Here is a 19,745-nt window from a genome sequence, read left to right as displayed (position 1 = left end):
TCTCTTATTTAATATTTCTTCAAAGTTTCAAACTGAAGTCTTTTCTTTTGTGTGATGCTGGAGCTTGTTGTGCTTTTTTTTTTTTTTTTTTTAAATATCTGGAAACATTCCCTTCCACATCAGAAACTTAAGTTCGCAAGAAATCCCTTTGGGAGTCTTTAAATGTGTATCTGGAGGGCAGAGAGGAGAGACAGCCAGCATTGGACCTCCTGTCCACTGAGTCCCAGAGTCCCTGTGTACAGCCGTAGGGGACAGGATGAGGTTGGCCTAGGGAGACAGAGGGTCTGGTTCTCTCTCTCTGCTGCACTTACCTGCCTGATTTCCTCTTTTTGCTCAAGTGAGGTGCTGCCTCATTGCTCCCATTAGTAAACAGATTGTTCTTTCTATGCTTCTCACTTTCACAGTAAAAAATGAGCCAGGCTGCTTGTACTGGGATATCTTGTACAGGCTGACTTGATCCGCCAAAGAAAATTTGAAAACAGGGCAAAATCTTCAAGAGGTTTGGAGAAACGCAGGACAGCTCAGAATGATGGGTGCCTGCATCAGCCCACGGAATAAACATCCTGACAAACCACTCCACCCAAAGGAAGCTATAAAAACCTTAATGGTTCCTCAGGAGACCTTAGATCTAGCCTGGCTCTACCTCTAACTAGCTATACGACTCTGCACAAGTGGCTTCTCCAGGACTGCTTTTCAGATAAGCCAGAGGTGAAAGGAACAAGGAATCTTCAAGCCCAACTTTTACTCTCTCTAGTGTGTAAAAGGAAGGTTGGAATAGTCAAGTGACCTGCCAAGCTCATGGTTAGTCAGACACAGGTCTCCTGACAATCAATAAAAATATTTTATTTTCATTGCATCAGACAGGTTCTCGCACCTGTACGACTTGAGTGTGTGTGGGGTAGGGGGTGGGTGACAATTGCTAATGTTTCTGGAAGTTTTCATGCTCCACAAGTCCATGACTGCAGGAAGCTGGGTTCAGGGCATGTAGGAAACAGGTTCAGAGCAACGATTTCTCATTCCTCTGTCTTTTCTTCCTTTGTCTCCTCCTTCCCCCAACCTCATCTCTCTACACCACATCGCTAATTTCTTTTCTCTCCTTACGTCCCTTCTGTTCAGGATTCTGAGTTTGGAATCAGGAGTTAGAGTGTATTTTGCATAGTTTTATTTCTTTTGGAGGAAAAGTACCAGAAATAACAAATTGGTAAATAAAAATTATGTCTCTTCAAAGAGAAAGTTATTTCCAACAATGTTTTTAGAGAGATGGAATTGGAGGGAAAAAAAGATTTTGTTGTATATTTTGGGTTTCAGAGTCTTAACCATTTTTATAAAAGGGCACCAGAGAGAGAAGTTGCGATGCCAGCTTCTGGAAAAATGCAGCATTCTAATTCAAGTGTTGTCTGAGAAAAAGATAAAGCAGGGAGTACTCATTGTACTAATGGGAAAAAGATGAATGACACCTAAATGGGGTTTCTTTGCATCACAGACCATTGTTAAGTGTTTTACATGCATTTGTCACTGCTATTAATGTAATCACATAAAACTTTCTCTTGTTCTCAAGTGCTTTTAAAGTGAGCTATTTGAGCTTTTGATTCTGCAAGGTTTTCCTTCTCTTTCAAAATTAGCAAAGGTAATATGTAAGCCCTGGAACTTTTTTTTTTTTTTTTTTCCACGCAAGAGCAGAAGTAAAGAAAAGAGTACAGTAGCTCTTTGGGTAAATTGGGAAGTGCAGGCATTACCTTTCAAGGGCTGTTCCCCGTAATTGTAATAAAAATATCCTCAGAGGATCGTAAAGGATATTGCAAGTATTTTCTGTATTATATAATATTAATGCCGGGTCATCTACACAGGCCTTCTGCATAAGTATTATCTCCCTACTGCGTTTTCCTTCTGACTCAGGAGCTCACAGCTTTCTTAAGGAGGCACCTCAAACCCAGTGGCACCCCGCCCAGCAAGGGTACCCCTGGGGTGGGGGTAGGGCAGTCATAGGCCTTGCTGCGGTGCTGGTTTCTGAGGCCCATGAGGTTACAACTGGGGTGGGCTTTTTGCAGGATAGTGAAAAACTCTTCCCTGACCCTTCATTGCACCCCTGTCCCAACACTCAGGAGTGGAAAGGGAGCTGCCTCCTTTTTCCCTTCAACCAGAAAGACCTGGATTTGAAATTTGTCTTGGTCATTTCCTGTCATGGTGGCCTTGAGCAAATTATTTATTCTCTGGAAGCCTCAAGGCCTCATATAACACCCACTTTACAGGGCTCCACGAGGTGATGCATGAAAAGCACCAAGCACCTGAGATTACTTACTGATTCATGTTTGTTTTGTCCACCATTCTATCAAAGGGCCATGAAGTTGCCAAAACTGCCATTGAAAGCCCTTCGGACTTTCTTACCCTGTCATACATAGTCCAGAAGAAGCAAGCTCATTTTTGTTCTATTTTGTTTTAACTTAATAAATTTTTTAAAAATATAAATTAATTAATAGAATTTATTCTTTTTTTTAAAGCAGTTTTAGGCATACAGAAAAGTTGAGCAGAAAGTACAGAGAGATCTCATTTATTCTCCACTCCACCCACACTCCCCAAAGTTTCTCCTGCTATTAACAGCTTGCATTACTCTGGTATATTTGTTGCAATGAATGAGCCAATATTGATATATTATTCTTCACTAAATTGCATGGTTTACATTAGGGTTCATTCTTCTTTTTGTACATTCTATGGGTTGGGACAAATGTATGATGACATATATTCACCATTGCAGGATATATAGCAATAATTCCACTTTCCTAAAACTCCCCTGTGCTCTATCTTTTCATTCCTCCTCCTTCCCTTCCTCTGATTTCCTAGCAAACTTTTACTGTCTTATAGCCTTTTCCAGAATTTCATACAGTTGGAATCATACAGTATGTAGCCTTTTCAGATTGGCTTCTTACACTAAGTAATATGCATTTAAGTTTCCTCCACGTCTTTCCGTGGCTTGACAGCTCATTTCTTTTTATTGCTGAATAATTTTCCATTGTGTGGCGATACCACAGACTGTTTATAGAGTCCCCTATTGAAGGACAGCTTAGTTGCTTCCAAATTTTGGCAGTTCAGTTCCAAATGAACTGACCGGCTATCGACATTTGTGTGTGGGTTTTTGTAGGGACATGAGGTTTCAATTCATTTCGGTAAATACCAAGGAGGACAGTTGCTAGATGGTATGATAAAAGAGTATGTTTAGTTTTGTAAGAAACCACCAAACTGTCTTCCAAAGTGGCTGTACCATTTTGCATTCTCACCAGCATTTTTAAAATGCCGAACAATTCTTTGGATGAAAGGGCACATTCCTATTAGGAGTCACAGACATTTTCAAGTCTCTGTATTTTGTTTGCATCCAAAAGTTGGGGCTATCTGAATTTCTAAAAGACTCAAACTTTCATTCCAAAGGCTCCCTACATCTGAAAGTTATTTCTTCCTATTACAAAGAGTGTAATGACCCACATGGGAAAAAATTTATTACAGGCATGATAGCTCAAAACTTTATCAAAAGAACAAATTAGATAACTTTGTTTTTTAAAAATCTGAAATCCAACATATACTAAAATATGGCAGATCTTTCAAAAAATATGGGAACAATAAAACCAATGAGGAAAAAAAATTCAGCTGAAATGAGGCTGCAGTATGGGTCAACCTAACAAGTTACCAAAGAAGAAAAAAGAGAAGAGATGTTGTTTATGGAGCCAAAGTTACATTTTGCTTATTTGGATTATTTTAAGATCTGATATGTACATGTTCATCATTATAGCTTACTGTGACCCTAAGCCAAAAGTACACCACAAGAAATGTCTAAATTTTCATGACCTTTTCATGACATAGGTTAAGATAAGGAGAGTCAGAGAGGAAGGGAGAGGGGAATTGAATATTGAGTGTTTGGGGGCTTCCTTCTTGAAAGGAGGGCAAATATCTTTGAGAGATTTTTCCAAACGTTGACTAAGGGTTGCTAGACTGCAGTGGATTGGCTTTGCTTAAAAACTCCATGGCTCCACATATGAAACCTTGCCCAGAGGTTGGTCAAGTAAGACCCAGGCGAGCCTTTTGGTGGATGTCCAGTTAGTGAATAGGTCTGTAAATTGGAAAGAGTAATGAATTGCTGTTGTAAAAATATAGTCAAGTACCCTCTGGGTCAGACAGCAAGGGTGTCTACTTTACTGATTGTGAAATCAAGTGTGTTGAAGTAAGACTAGAAGAAGGGACTGTTGACACACCAGTGGGTACGGTGGCCATTGAGCAGACTCCATGAAAGAAGAGAGGCCTTGGAGGTCTCAGGGTAGCTGCAGTAAAGGAGGAGGTGTGGTCACTACCCTGCCAGAGAAGAGGCCAGTGCCAGCATGGCTCCTCCACTGATCTTCCATAGCCCTTCCTCAGGTGATACCCTTGCCTGCTCCCTACCAGCATTTCCTAACCAGACAAGTCTTCCAAAGGCCCTTTGACCTGAGAGAGGACAAGAGATATCATCCAGTCAGGGCCACAGCTGGGGGGAAACTAGTGGACTGCAAGTTTAAGCAGAAGCAGATTTGACAAAGCAAAATATGTTGGGGCAAAGGCAAACATGGGATAAAAATCCAAGAATTAGATTAGAGAAGGTGGAGATGGAGAACTAGGCCGAAAAAGCAAGAAGATCAGTTATATTTAATCTGTTCACACCTAACAGATGATTAAAACAGAGTAACTTGTCATCCTTAGTGTGTATGCAGGCTCCAAAGTATCACAAATATTGATGGGTAGAAATGGAATTGTAAATTTTTAACACCTATCTACTTGAGATAATGTTTCTAGGTAGTTAGAGGAAGAGAATAAAAATCATGCTGGGCTGGGTCTGTTCCCAGCTTTGGAACTTGGCAGCTTTTTCTGAGTTTCACTCAAGTTCTCCGGTCAAAGGAATCAAGTAGAAGAGGTATTCATGTAAACACGCTGTGTTTTTCTGTGAGTAACAGACCTACTCCAGTTATTTATTTTAGATTTGCAAAAATGTTCTCATCCCAGTAGCTTCAGGGCACAGTATAAAAATTGAGACTCAGAGAAAATTTCTCTATTTCAGCCTTAAATGATAGCTTCTCCCTGACCCTCTGAAAAGATTAAATATCCTGATAGAGAGTTTACATTATTCCCTAATTACTGATACATTTTTTAATGTCTTAGGACAAAAATTAAAGAATAGTCTCATCAGTAGGGGATGATATCTTTTTTAATGACCCACAGTAGATGATAAAGTAGAATCTAAAAATTTTTCCCCTATACTTTTTCTCAAACACTTTTACAGAGGTTGTGATGTCTCATCCATCATCTTCATAGTTTTGATGTGTCCTCATTCTACAGAGTTTTTCATTGACTACATCTATTGATGAGTTAGGCATGGAAAAATGAATCCAATACACTAGACTCTTAGGAGAGCTGCTCTTTGGTTTGTTTCATTTAGAAGGAGGGACCTCTGTGTTAGTCATTCAAATATATTATGCATAAAAGAATTTGCATTAGAACTCTGCATTGCTTCTCATTTAGAAATGGAAATCTATGAGTGAAGTAATGCATCACAGGTAAACTTTAGAAGGTTAATATTTTGGCCTTTCCAGATGTCATCACTGTCTTATTTTCTTTAAGTCAATAGTTTTCAAATATTTGCTTCTAGTATTATAAAATTAAGATTTTGATGACTCATTTAGGATGTGCTAGAGACAGTTCGCATATCCTTAGGGGCACCTGTGGTATACAATTCACAGTACTGGAGTTATTTAAAGTTAAATAGTAAAATATGGAGTAAAATATTTTATCTCTTTGGTCAAATAATTTATCACTTTGGAGAAAAAATATTAGCACAAAAAACAACTTAAGAATAATTTTAAGGCAGTACTTAAACACATACAAAATAATATATTGTGGTCTCCAGACTGTGGAGAGATGTTAGAAACAGAATTAAAAAGAAACCAGATCGATTGGGTTAAGTCATGATGACTTCCTGGAATATCTCAAATTTGACCCAGATTTTAATGGTTAGGTAGAAGAGGGGAGGCATTACAAGCAGAAGGAAGGGCATATTGAGGCAAGAAGGACTTAGCAAGTCTAGGACATGAAATTCCCAAGTTAATTAGACAAAGGGAGTGTACATGACATGAATAAGAAAAATGGACATAGCTAATGAACTCTTTAAATGTATTTGAAATTTTGTTTTAGGATTAACTTTTCTCCTTGTATTAGTTAGGACTTTTAGGTTCAAATCATATAAATCAACTTGATGTAGCTAAGTTTAAAAAGGGATTTATTCTATGGATACCGGGGAAACAATATTATGGGCATTCACAGTATGCCAGAAAGGTGATAGTCATAAGGCCCTCAACTCCCTGCCAAAGTTTTCTTACCATCTTTCTACTTCTCTCTTTCTCTCGCTCTGTCTTTCCAAACTATTTCTTTGCTCCCTGATCTGTGTGGCAGAAAACATGACCCAGTGTTTACATCTTCTTTCAGCAGCCTAGATTGAGGTAGGATTCTCTTGGACTCCATTCAAAATTACCAAGAAAAGGAGTTGGATAGGCTTAACTGATTTCAGGTGCCAACCCCTGGACCAGGAAAACTAAAGTCTGTTGGACATTTCATAATAGCTGTCAGAAACCTGCTTCTCCTGTGACTGAATGGATGAAGGTAAAGGATGAATCCCAGAGAAGGGAGGTCAGATAACACAATATGGGTCCACCATATTTATATATCTAACTTCCCCTTCTTAATTCCACTGGTTTCATACTTATGAAATATTTTATGAGTTAGGCTGCACTAATGGAAGACATGCCATCCTGCAAATGCAGACTATATTTTCAGGCTTCCTGTGTCCCACTCATGCCAGCAAGACAGAATTGAGGTAGCTTGAGATCTGAAATTGGAGAATAAGGGTTTGCTGGTTCTAAGAGCTTTCCATAATGAGGCATTCTCAGTCATCTCTACTGTCTTTACTGAATAACAAATTTACCATTTGATCAAGTCAGGTAGACTTAAATGCAGTTACATTTTTTTAGCTTTATTGAGATAGAATTGACATACAAAGAATTGCACATATTTAATGTATATATCTTGATGAGTTTGGACATGTGTATACACCTGTGATACCATCACCACAACCTAGGTCCCGAACATATTCATCACCTCATCACAAAATTTCTTTGGGTTCTTTTGTGTTGTTATTGTTGTTGGGTTTTTTGTTTTGCTTTGTTTTGTTAAGAACACTTACCATGAGATCTCTCGTCTTAATGTATTTTTAAGTGCACGAGGAGGGGTGGCCAAGATGGCGGAGTAAGAAGACCCTGAGCCCACCTCCTCCCATAGACACACTAATTACAACTATTTATGGAGCAACTACATGAGAACTACCTGAAGTCTAGCAGAAAAGATTTTTCCACAACTAAAGATGTAAAGAAGGAACCACAACAAGACAGGTATAGGTGGAGCAGAGTTGACAGGTTAGTCGAGACCCACAACCCTGAGTAGGAGACCCCCAAATGGGAGGCTAATCACAATTACAGAACTTCTCTGCAAGGAACGAGTGCTTCGAGCCCCACATTGGGGTTCTTAGCTCAGGGGTCCTGCACTGGGAAGACGCGGTCTAGACATTTGCCTTTGAAGCCCACTGAGGCTTGCACGTGGGAGAGGCAGGGGGCTGTAGGAAACAGAGACTCCACTCTTAAAGGGTGCATGCAAATACTCACGCACTCCTAGCACCAGTGCAGAGGCAGTAATTTGAAAGGACCCTGGATCAAACCCACTTGCTGATCTTGGAGAGCCTCCCAGAGAGGCCATGGGCAACTGGGACTCTACCTGAAGATGGAGCTCCTGGCAGCAGCCATTTTGAGGAGTTCATTCTGCCACAAGGACACTAACAAGTGCCATTTGGGAGTCCTCCCTCTAGCCAATTAGCACCAGGGATTTACCCACCCACCAGTAGGCCGGCACCAACCCCAGGCCCCCCACAGCCTCTATAGCCGGCCACCCTGACCCAGCCCCACCTAACAGCAGGCCAAGACCAGCCCCAGGTCCCTGCCAGGCCTCACGGCCAGCCAACTTGGGACATGGCCCCACCCACTGGTGGGCTAGTAGCCACAACACAAGGCAGGGCCTGGAAGCCAACTGGCCCAGGGGCCAGCCCTGCCTACCAGGGTACCCACAGTAATCAGCCCTACCGTAACAGAAAGGCCAATACAGCCCACATAGGAGGCACCCCTAGAGCATATAGCTCTGGTGACCAGAGTGCAGTATGCTGCTCGGCCCTATAAGATGTCTCTTACATAAGGCCACTTCTCCAAGATTGGGAAACATAACTGACCTACTTAATACATAGAAATAAACACAGAGAATTAGGGAAAATGAGGAGACAGAAGAATATGTTCCAAACAAAGGAGCACTTAAAAACGCAGAAGAACTAAGTGAAATGGAGATAGGCAATCTACTTGATAAAGAGTTCAAGGTGGACTTCCCTGGTGGTGCAGTGGTTAAGAATCCGCCTGCCAATGCAGGGGACAAGGGTTTGAGCCCTGTTCCGGGAAGATCCCACATGCTGCGGAGGAACTAAGCCCGTGTGCCACAACTACAGAGCCTGCGTGCCACAACTATTGAAGCCCACGTGCCTAGAGCCCATGCTCTGCAACCAGAGAAGCCACCGCAATGAGAAGCCCACACACAACAACAAAGAGTAGCCCCTGCTCGCCACAACTAGAGAAAGCCCACGCACAGTAATGAAGGCCCAAAGCAGACATAAATAAATAAATAAATGAATAAATAAACAAACAAATAAATTTATATTTTTAAAAAAGAGTTCAATGTAATGATTATAAAAATGCTCAATGAACTCAGAAAAAGAATGGATGAACACAATGAGAAGTTTAACAAACAGTTAGAAAATATAAAGAAGAACTAAACAGAACTAAAGAATACAAAAATGAAATAAAAAATAGGCTAGAATGAATCAACAGTAAATTAGATGATACAGAAAAACAGACCAGTGAACTGGAAGACCAAGTGGTGGAATCCAAATTGGGAAGGAAAAATTAAAAATATCACTATTTGCAGATGACATGATACTATATACAGAAAATCCTAAAGACACCATCAAAAAAGCCATTAGAACTAATAAATGAATTCAGTAAAATTTCAGGATACAAAATTAATGTACCGAAATCTGTTAAGTTTCTATAGCTTGACAATGAACTATCAGAAAGAGAAATTAATAAAACAATCCCATTTACAATTGCATCAAAAAGAATAAAATGCCTAGGAATAAATCTAACACAGGAGGTAAAAGACCTGTACTTGGAAAAGACACTGATGAAATAAAATGAAGACTATAGAAGCAAATGGAAAGATATACAAAACATGTGGATTGGAAGAATTAACATTGTTAAAAAAGACTGTACCACCCAAGGCAATCTACAGATTCATTGCAATCCTTATCAAAATACTAATGGTGTTTTTCACAGAACTAGAATAAATAATTCTAAAATTTGTTTGGAAACACAAAAAACCCTGAATAACCAAAGCAATCTTGAGAAAGAAGAGCAAAGCAGGAGGTATCATGCTCTCTGATTTTAAACTATACTATCAAATTATAGTAATCTAAATAGTGTAGTATTGGCACAGTACTATATTTACATAGATTAATGGGACAGAATAAAGAGCCCAGAAATGAACCCATACTTACGTGGTCAATTAATCATTGACAAAGAAGACAAGAATATACAATGGGGAAAAGACAGTCTCTTCACTAAATGGTGTTGGAAAAACTAGGCAGATACATGCCAAAGAATCAAATTGGACTACTTTCTCACACCATATATAAACAAAAAGTCAAAATGGATTAAAGACTTAAATGTAAGACCTGAAACTATAAAACTCCTAGAAGAAAGCGGAGGCAGTAAGCTCTTTGACATCAGTCTAGCATTTTTTTTTTTGATATGTCTCCTCAGGTACAGGAAACAAAAACAAAAATAAAGAAATAGGACTACATCGAACTAAAATGTTTTTGCACAGTGAAGGAAACTATTAAGAAAATGAAAAGGCAGCCTACTGAATTGGAGAAGATATTTGCAAGCAATGTATCTGCTAAGGGATTAATATCCAAAATATACAATGAACTCATACAACACAACATCAAACAAACAAACAAACAACCTGCTTACAAAATAGACGGAGGGAACTGAATAGACATTTTTCCAAAGAAGACATACAGATCACCAACAGGCACATGAAAAGATGCTCAACATCACAAATCATCAGGGAAATGCAAATCAAAACCACAATGAGATGTCACCTCACACCTGTCAGAATGGCTATTATAAAAAAGACAGCAAATAACAAGTATTGTCAACTATGGAAAAAGGAAACCCTCATGCACTGTTTGTGCAGTTATAACTTGGTGCAGCCACTATGGAAAACAGTATTGAGGTTCCTCAAAAATTTAAAAATAGAACTTCCATATGATCCAGCAATTTCTCTTCTGGGTATTTACCCAAAGAAAACAAAAATACTAATTTGAAAATATATATGCAGTCCAATGTTCATTGCAGCTTTATTTACAGTAGCCAAGATATGGAAGTAACCTAAGTGTTGAAAAGCAGACAAATGGTTAAAGATGTGTTATATATATACAATGGAGTATTACTCAGCCATAAAAGAAAATGAACTCTTTCCATTTGTGATAACATGGGTGGATCGAGTGTTTATCACTCTAAGTGAAATAAGTCAGAGAAAGACAAATACCACATGCTGTCACTTGTGGAGTCTAAAAAACAAAACAAACAAACAGAACAATATGAAAACAGACTCATAGATACAGAAACAAATGAGTAGTTGTCAGAAGGAAGGAGGTAAAGGGTGGGGAAATAGGGAAAGGGAATTAAGAAGTACAGACCTCCAGTTATATAGTAAATAAGTCATGGGGATGTAATATACAGCATAAGGAATATGGACAAGAATATTGTAAATACTTTGCATGCAGACAATGGTTACTAGACTAATTGTGGTGATCATTTCATAATGTATGTAAATGTCAAATCATTATGTAGTACACCTGAAACTAACATAATATTGTACAGCAACTATATTTCAATAAAAAATAAAGTACACAAAATCTTACTGTTAACTATACAGTTGAATGTTTTTATAGATCCTGGATATAAAGGGGAAAACAAGGCCCACCATGAAAAACAAATTTAAAAGTTGTTATATTAGCTAAGATTCAGAAGATGTTAAATATTCCACTCAGACTTTTTACTCTGGATTGTGTTCTTGATTTATAGCAGAAACTATCCTTTTTTTAAAAATGAAAGTGAAATACAGTTTGCCATTCTCATAAAAATTTTTCTTGGCATGTCCACTATTATTTATTTTTATGAAACTTAGGAATTTCAACTAAATTAACATAGTTACATGCAGGGTTTGTTTTTTTTTTAAATTTATTTTTGGTTGTGTTGGATCTTCGTTGCTGCGCACGGGCTTTCTCTAGTTGCGGTGAGCGGGGGCTACTCTTCGTTGCGGTGCGCAGGCTTCTCATTGCAGTGGCTTCTCTTGTTGTGGAGCATGGGCTCAAGGGCACACGGGCTTCAATAGTTGTGGCACGCGGGCTCAGTAGTTGTGGCTCGCGGGCTCTAGACTGCAGGCTCAGTAGTTGAGGCACACGGGCTTAGTTGCTCCGCAGCATGTGGGATCTTCCCGGACCAGGGCTCAAACCCTTGTCCCATGCATTGGCAGGCAGATATTTAACCACTGCGCCACCAGGGAAGTTCCGTATGCAGGTTTCTTTTTGCCATGAAAACTTCTTTGCCACTCTCAATAGAAAATCCACTGAATGGGCTAAATGTTATGTCCTGTCAATGAACACTATGTGAATTCATCTTCTCACTATGCCTGGAAGTCTACAGGCAAGGTACTGAAATGTTTGACATTGTGGATATCAGTACAGTCAGCCCAAGATAAAACTGATTTCTAAAAATCAAGCCAGCAAAGAATAGGTTCATAAGCCATGAGTCACCTGCTCTGCTTTCAGCACTGGACTCTACTGGCTCAGAGCTTCTCTTGAAATGTACGTGTAGGTCACTGATATACCAGAATACAAGAAGATCAAAGTGCAATGATACGTCCTATCACTTTGGGATCTATCTTGAATTGGAGTTGCGCAGTATTATATTAAAAATTTCAGCTTCAAGAAATAATTTAATTCAGAGAACATTAGGATTCATTTTATCATTATTTGTTCCTCCTATGAAAGAGAAATAAAACGATAAGACTGCATGATGGCTCTCTGGTTGTTGCTTTATTTCAACAAAGGAGATAATATGGGCACTAAGTTAATGGACTGAGGGAAAACTTTGTGGGACATTATGCTACATACGTCATAGAAAGTCTTTACTATGTCTTAAAATAGAATCTGTTAATCAACGTCATCACTGGTTTGTTCAAAATAAAATGGGTTAATTTCCAGTGATTTTTCCCAACCCCTAACAAGGTCTTGGGCTTGAGACCAACTTGGAACTGTTCTTCAGGAAGGCTAAGATGTAAAAGGAGTACCTCTGAGAGCCTAGGTCTTACTCTGGAAGTTCTCTAATATTATACAAAACTAAGAAAGAAAGACAAGAGGAGAGAAGACAGAGAAGCTGAGGTTTCAAATTGAAACAGGCTGGGTTGTGTATCAATCTGAAGGCACAAAAATGAACAGCAAGCCTGTGGCCTCAGGGTGGCAGAGAGAGCAGAGTGAGGAGAAAGCCTTAGGACGTAGGCTCCGTGGAGGAAGAAACTCATCATCTGCTTTGCCCTGTGCCTAGAATAATGCCTGGATTTTATATTGAATAGATGCTCAATTCATATTGATTAAATAATAAATGGTTGGCTGAATAAAGGAATTCACAAAAGGTGAACTTGTACAATCCAGTACACAAAATAGATGTCCCTTTCACATCACCTTCAGTGTGTGCTGCATAAAATGGCTTTTAAAAGTATCTGACTACACCACAGTGGAAATATGCTCCTAAAAGCAGTAAATGCGAGAAGTTACGCTGTGCAAAAGGCCTTCCCCTTCGTATTTCATTGTAATCATTCTCTCCATTATTATCATAGTAATTAAGCTCACATTAAGTATAGCATCTGTCTTTTTCCTCTGCTGCTTAAGCATACCATATTTTTTCTTTTTTATTAAGAAAAACTCCAGAAATAATACCAAGTAAAACTGAATGTATAATATTAAGAAGAATATTTTCCATCTACTATTTTCTAGACTTGGAAAATGTGCTATTGGCAAGATCAAACTCCTCCCCCTGATATTTGACACTCTCTACCCTTACCTGACCCCACTTTATGAACTCACTCTCCTGTCTTCCCATGTATCCATCAACCCAATTAAACTGACCTTCTCTCTTATCTCATGCCATTTTGTTTCCCAGATTTTGGTTATGTTTATCCCCATATTGGGGTACTATCCCTCTTTCCTATGAGTTGCTCCTCTTACTTTCCAAGTTCTAGGTCTCGTTCAAGTTGTAATGCTCCTTAAACTTTTATCTGTTCAGTTATTTTTCACAAAGTTTTGATGGCATTTATAATTTTTAGAACAAAGTCAGTGTTTTAGGTACTCTGCATAGGTTTTTCATGATAGGCATTTGATAAATATTGGTGATTTTTCTTTTTCTGGCTGTAGTTTTCCGAGTCAGTATTAATTTACATTTAAAGGCAACATTTAAAGGCAACCATAGCCTAAAACACTAGATAGAGTGCCATGAGTAGGTGATATGCCACACGTTTTACTTGAGCACAATTATGTGATACAATCTTCTCCAACCTTCTGAATTAGGAGCAAATGAATATGATTTGCAGCCAGTGAGTTTAGTTTGTTCCAATGTAGAATATCATTATTTCTTAATTTCATCAGTCTTGTATTTTTCTTTGATTTCTCTTTCTGCCCAATGATTAGTATATTAGTCACAACAGGTCAGAAATAAAAGTCTTTACTTGAGTTTGTGAACTTTACAATGACTTTTTCAGAAGCAACATCTGGCTATAAGATGGACTTTACAGACAGCTGCAGTGGACGCTGGGCAAGTGACAGCAGGTTATCACAAGTTCAAGCTGCTGTAGGGCTCTGCTTGTACTGTGATATCCTCTTCTGTAGTTGTCTCCTGCTCTTCGTCGTCCTTCTGATAAGCTCTAAGCCATTCCTCTAATGATGATGGCTTACAATTAGAAAACACTCTCTTTGGCCAGATGTTGTCCTATGCCCCCCAAATTTAACATTATGGCACCCATTGATAAAAGATGATTAATAGTTATAATTTATTAAGAATGTATGCTTCTGGCTTTTGGTAATAGCAGAGTAGCATATACCAAAACAGTCCTCCTGCCATTGGCAATTATAAGCTCTGGACAAACTGTAAAACACAACAGCTCGGGGTACTAAGGAACAACCCAAAGGAGGCAGACAGTGGAGGCCATATGATCCTTGAAATAAGGGTAACAAACTGGTTCAGATATATACTTGTCTGGCTTTTTTTTAGGGCAATCCCCAGTCCATGTAGCATATGGGATCTAGAACTCAATCAGAGAGTAGAACTCCTTCTGTGCTGAGAAGTCAAAAGTCAGAATTCAGGGCCCCCAGAGTAGCTGGGAATTGAAGGCAGAAATTCTGCAAATGAAGCAATCACCTCAAATCTGCACTTCAACTCTTAGCTAATGCCTGAACTGTACAAACGAGAAGCAAGAGTATAACGTTTCCAGTGGAAATCAAATGCAGGAAGGCTGAAAGAGCAGAACAAAGATTTCAACATCTGCCTAGTTCTGAGGGGACAGGACTTGACATTCAAGTCCTAGTAAGTTAACGGGGATTGGCGAACTGCTTGAACTTTCTATTGAAACCCCAGAAGGGCCACACATTAGAGTAAGAATCACATCTCAGAACTAACTGAAATAGATCCATCCCAACAAAGCTCAAAATTAGAACCAAATATCACAATCAGTGATCTACCAGTAATTTAACTGTCTGCTAAAAAAAGACCCTCAATAACCTTCAGAGGAAGCTGCAGAATATAGAATCTCTACAACGTATCATCATGCACAATGCCCAATATAAACTTTTAAATTATTTAACGTGCATAAAAACTAAATAATTATTAAAAATTATTAAACACAGGAAAATGTGACCCATAGTCAAGAAAGAGGTCAATAGAAACAGACCTACAGATCGCTCTGATGCTGAAATTGGTAGTCAGAGCTTTAAAATAATGATGATAAATATATTAACGGATCTTCAGGAAAATGGATGAAGAGATAGATAATTTCAGGAGGGATGTGGAAACTCTGATAAAAAAACAAATGCTACACTTAGAATTTTAAAAAGATAATATCTGGAATTTTATAAGCATTGTTGGGATCAACAGCAGATTGAAGAATGCAGAATAAAGGATCAGAAAACTAGAAGGGAGGTTAATAGAAATTCTTAAAACTGAAACACAGATTACTTGACGGGTAAGGGAAACAAATATCTTTAGCCCTAGGAAACAAGCCCTAAATTAAAAGGAAGACAGTAATGTACATAACCTGATTATTTTCTATAATTCTAGGGATTAATAATGTACTAACATGTGCCATTGAACTAATTAACAAGTGTTAAATAACTTATTTGGAAAAAATTTTTTAAATAAACAAATAAAACTGAAGCACAGAGAGCAAAAGATTGAAAAAAATTGAGCAGAACTTTAATGTTATGTGACAGCATCAAGTGGTCAAACATACATGTCCTTAGAGTCTTCGAAGGAAAGAAGAGGGAGATGAGGGAGAAAAAAATATCTGAAGGAATATAGGGCAAAATTTTTCCAAATTTGATGAAAAACATTACCACAGAGATTTAAAAACTTAATCAAAATCCCAAATAGAATAAATTATACACCTAAGCACATTTCCTGAAAACCAAGGATATGGTCTTAAGAACAGCCAGAAAAACAGACAAATTACATACAGAGAAACAACAAAAAGATACATTTGTCTAGTTATTTGAAACAAAGGAAGCTGGAAATAATGGAATGACATCTTTAAAGTACTGAAAAAAAATTAAAAACCTGTAAATTTACAATTCTGTATTCTATAAAAGTATCCTTCAAAAATGGAGGCAAAATAAAGAAAATTTTATGGAATGAAAATCGGTGCAGCCGCTATGGAAAAGAGTATGGAGTTTTCTCAAAAATTAAAACTAGAACAACGATATAATCCAACAATCCCATATCTGGGTATATAACCAAAGGAAATGAAAACAGGATATCAAAGAGATGTCTGCACTCCCATGTTCATTGCAGTATTATTCACAATAGCCAAGATATGGAAACACTTAAGTGTTCATCAACGGATGAATGGATAAAGAAGATGTGTGATAAACATAGATAATGGAATATAATTCAGACATGTGAAAAAAGTAAATTGTGCCATTTTTTACAACATGGATGGATCTTGAGGGTATTCTGATAAGTGAAATAAGCCAGACAAAAGATAAATACTGCATGGTGTCAAATATATGTGGAATCTAAAAAACAGTCAAACTCTCAGAAACAGAGTAGAAAAGTATTTGCCAAGGCCTGGAGGGTAGTGGAAATAGAGGGAGGTTGGTAAAAGGATCCAAACATTCAGGACTTCCCTGGTGGCGCAGTGGTTAAGAATCGGCCTACTGGGCTTCCCTGGTGGCGCAGTGGTTGAGAGTCCGCCTGCCGATGCAGGGGACACGGGTTTGTGCCCCGGTCTGGGAAGATCCCATATGCCGCGGAGCGGCTGGGCCCGTGAGCCATGGCCGCTGAGCCTGTGCGTCCGGAGCTTGTGCTCCACAACGGGAGAGGCCACAATAGTGAGAGGCCCGTAGGCCCGTGTAACGCAAAAAAAAAAAAAAAACAACAAGAATCTGCCTACTAATGCAGGGGACACGGGTTCGAGCCCTGGTCTGGGAAGATCCCACATGCCACGGAGCAACTAAGCCCATGCGCCACAGTTACCGAACCTGCACTCTACAGCTCACGGGCCACAACTACTGAGCCTGCGTGCCACATCTACTGAAGCCCGCGTGCCTAGATCCCGTGCTCCGCAAAAGAGAAGCCACTGCAATGAGAAACCCGTGCAACGAAGAGTAACCCCTGCTCACCGTAACTAGAGAAAACTTGCACGCAGCAACAAAGACCCAATGCAGCCAAAAATAAATTAATTAATTAATTTTAAAAAAAGAGAGAGAAATACCAGACGGAGATTTAGAATTATAGGAAGGAATGAGAATACCAGAAATATAAATTTGTGGATCAATATAAGAGATTATTTTTGCTCCTTTTCTAATTGTCTAATAGACAATTGACTGTTAAAAACAAAAATACTAATTTCTAGGTTATAAATTATTGAGAACTTACTTAGTAAGAAGCAGCATCTTGAGTGTTTTACACATGCTAATTTCTATAATCCACACAATAACCTAACAAGAGGAGAAAAGTGTAGGAACTTGACCAAGGTTACAGTTAGTAGGCATTTAACATTGTAATGGTTAAAATATGGGATCTGGAATTAATAAACCTGGATTTCAATGCTGCCTTTCCATTTACCAGCTGAGTGTACCTGGAAACTTTACTTCATGCATTTTTAAAATAAATTAATTATGTTTATTTATTTTTTATACAGCAGGTTCTTATTAGTTATCTATTTTATACATATTACTGTATATATGTCAGTCCCAATCTCCCAGTTCAACCTACCACCACCACCTCTGACCCCAATATTAACTTTTTGGTTCTGCCTTCTTTTGCTCAGTATTATGTTTGTGAAATTTATCCATGTTGTTACATGTAGCTATGGTTCATTCATTCCCTTTGCTGTGTAATCTACCATTATATAAATATACCTTAATTTATACATTCTACTATTGATGGACATATGAATTCATTCCAGTTTTATTGTTACAGATTGAGCTAACATGACATTCTTTTGCATGTCTTTTGGTGAACAGACCCTTTTTTGTTTTTTTGGGGTTTTTTTGCGGTACGCAGGCCTCTCACTGTCGTGGCCTCTCCCTTTGTGGAGCACAGGCTCCGGACGTGCAGGCTCAGCAGCCATGGCTCATGGGCCCAGCTGCTCCGCGGCATGTGGGATCTTCCCAGACCAGGGCACGAACCCATGTCCCCTGCATCAGCAGGCGGACTCTCAACCACTGCGCCACCAGGGAAACCCAGACACATTTTTGTTGAGGTATTTACCTAGGAGTGGAATTGCTGAGTCAGGGGGGTAGGTATATGATCAGTTTTAACAGACACTGTGAAGCAGTTTTACAAAGCAAGAATACTAGTTCGTACTTCAGCCAGCAGTGTAGAAGAGTTCTTAGAATCTGCCTACTAATGCAGGGGACACGGGTTCGAGCCCTGGTCTGGGAAGATCCCACATGCCACGGAGCAACTAAGCCCATGCGCCACAGTTACCGAACCTGCACTCTACAGCTCACGGGCCACAACTACTGAGCCTGCGTGCCACATCTACTGAAGCCCGCGTGCCTAGATCCCGTGCTCCGCAAAAGAGAAGCCACTGCAATGAGAAACCCGTGCAACGAAGAGTAACCCCTGCTCACCGTAACTAGAGAAAACTTGCACGCAGCAACAAAGACCCAATGCAGCCAAAAATAAATAAATTAATTAATTTTAAAAAAAGAGAGAGAAATACCAGACGGAGATTTAGAATTATAGGAAGGAATGAGAATACCAGAAATATAAATTTGTGGATCAATATAAGAGATTATTTTTGCTCCTTTTCTAATTGTCTAATAGACAATTGACTGTTAAAAACAAAAATACTAATTTCTAGGTTATAAATTATTGAGAACTTACTTAGTAAGAAGCAGCATCTTGAGTGTTTTACACATGCTAATTTCTATAATCCACACAATAACCTAACAAGAGGAGAAAAGTGTAGGAACTTGACCAAGGTTACAGTTAGTAGGCATTTAACATTGTAATGGTTAAAATATGGGATCTGGAATTAATAAACCTGGATTTCAATGCTGCCTTTCCATTTACCAGCTGAGTGTACCTGGAAACTTTACTTCATGCATTTTTAAAATAAATTAATTATGTTTATTTATTTTTTATACAGCAGGTTCTTATTAGTTATCTATTTTATACATATTAGTGTATATATGCCAATCCCAATCTCCCAATTCATCCCACCCCTGTGCCCCCCACCCCGCTTTCCGCCCTTGGTGTCCATACTTTTGTTCTCTACATCTGTGTCTCTATTTCTGCCTTGCAAACTGGTTCCTCTGTGCCATTTTTCTATATTCCACATATCTGTGTTAATATATGATATTTGTTTTTCTCTTTCTGACTTACTTCACTCTGTATTACAGTCTCTAGGTCCATCCTCATCTCTACAAATGACCCAATTTTGAACCTTTTTATGGCTGACTAATATTCCATTATATATATGTACCACACCTTCTTTATCCATTCTTTTGTCGATGGGCATTTAGGTTGCTTCCATGACCTGGCTATTGTAAATAGTGCTTCAATGAACATTGGGGTGCATGTGTCTTTTGAAATATGGTTTTCTCTGGGTATATGCCCAACAGTGGGATTGCTGGGTCATATGGTAATTCTATTTTTAGTTTCTTAAGGAACCTCCATACTGTTCTCCAGAGTGGCTGTATCAATTTACATTCCCACCAAGAGTGCAAGAGGGTTCCCTTTTCTCCACAC

This window comes from Physeter macrocephalus, chromosome 13 (genome assembly GCF_002837175.3).
Source record: "Physeter macrocephalus isolate SW-GA chromosome 13, ASM283717v5, whole genome shotgun sequence".
NCBI classification, from domain to species: Eukaryota; Metazoa; Chordata; class Mammalia; order Artiodactyla; family Physeteridae; genus Physeter; species Physeter macrocephalus.
The sequence above is the reverse complement of the archived record's forward strand: the minus strand, read 5'-3'. Positions refer to the sequence as shown.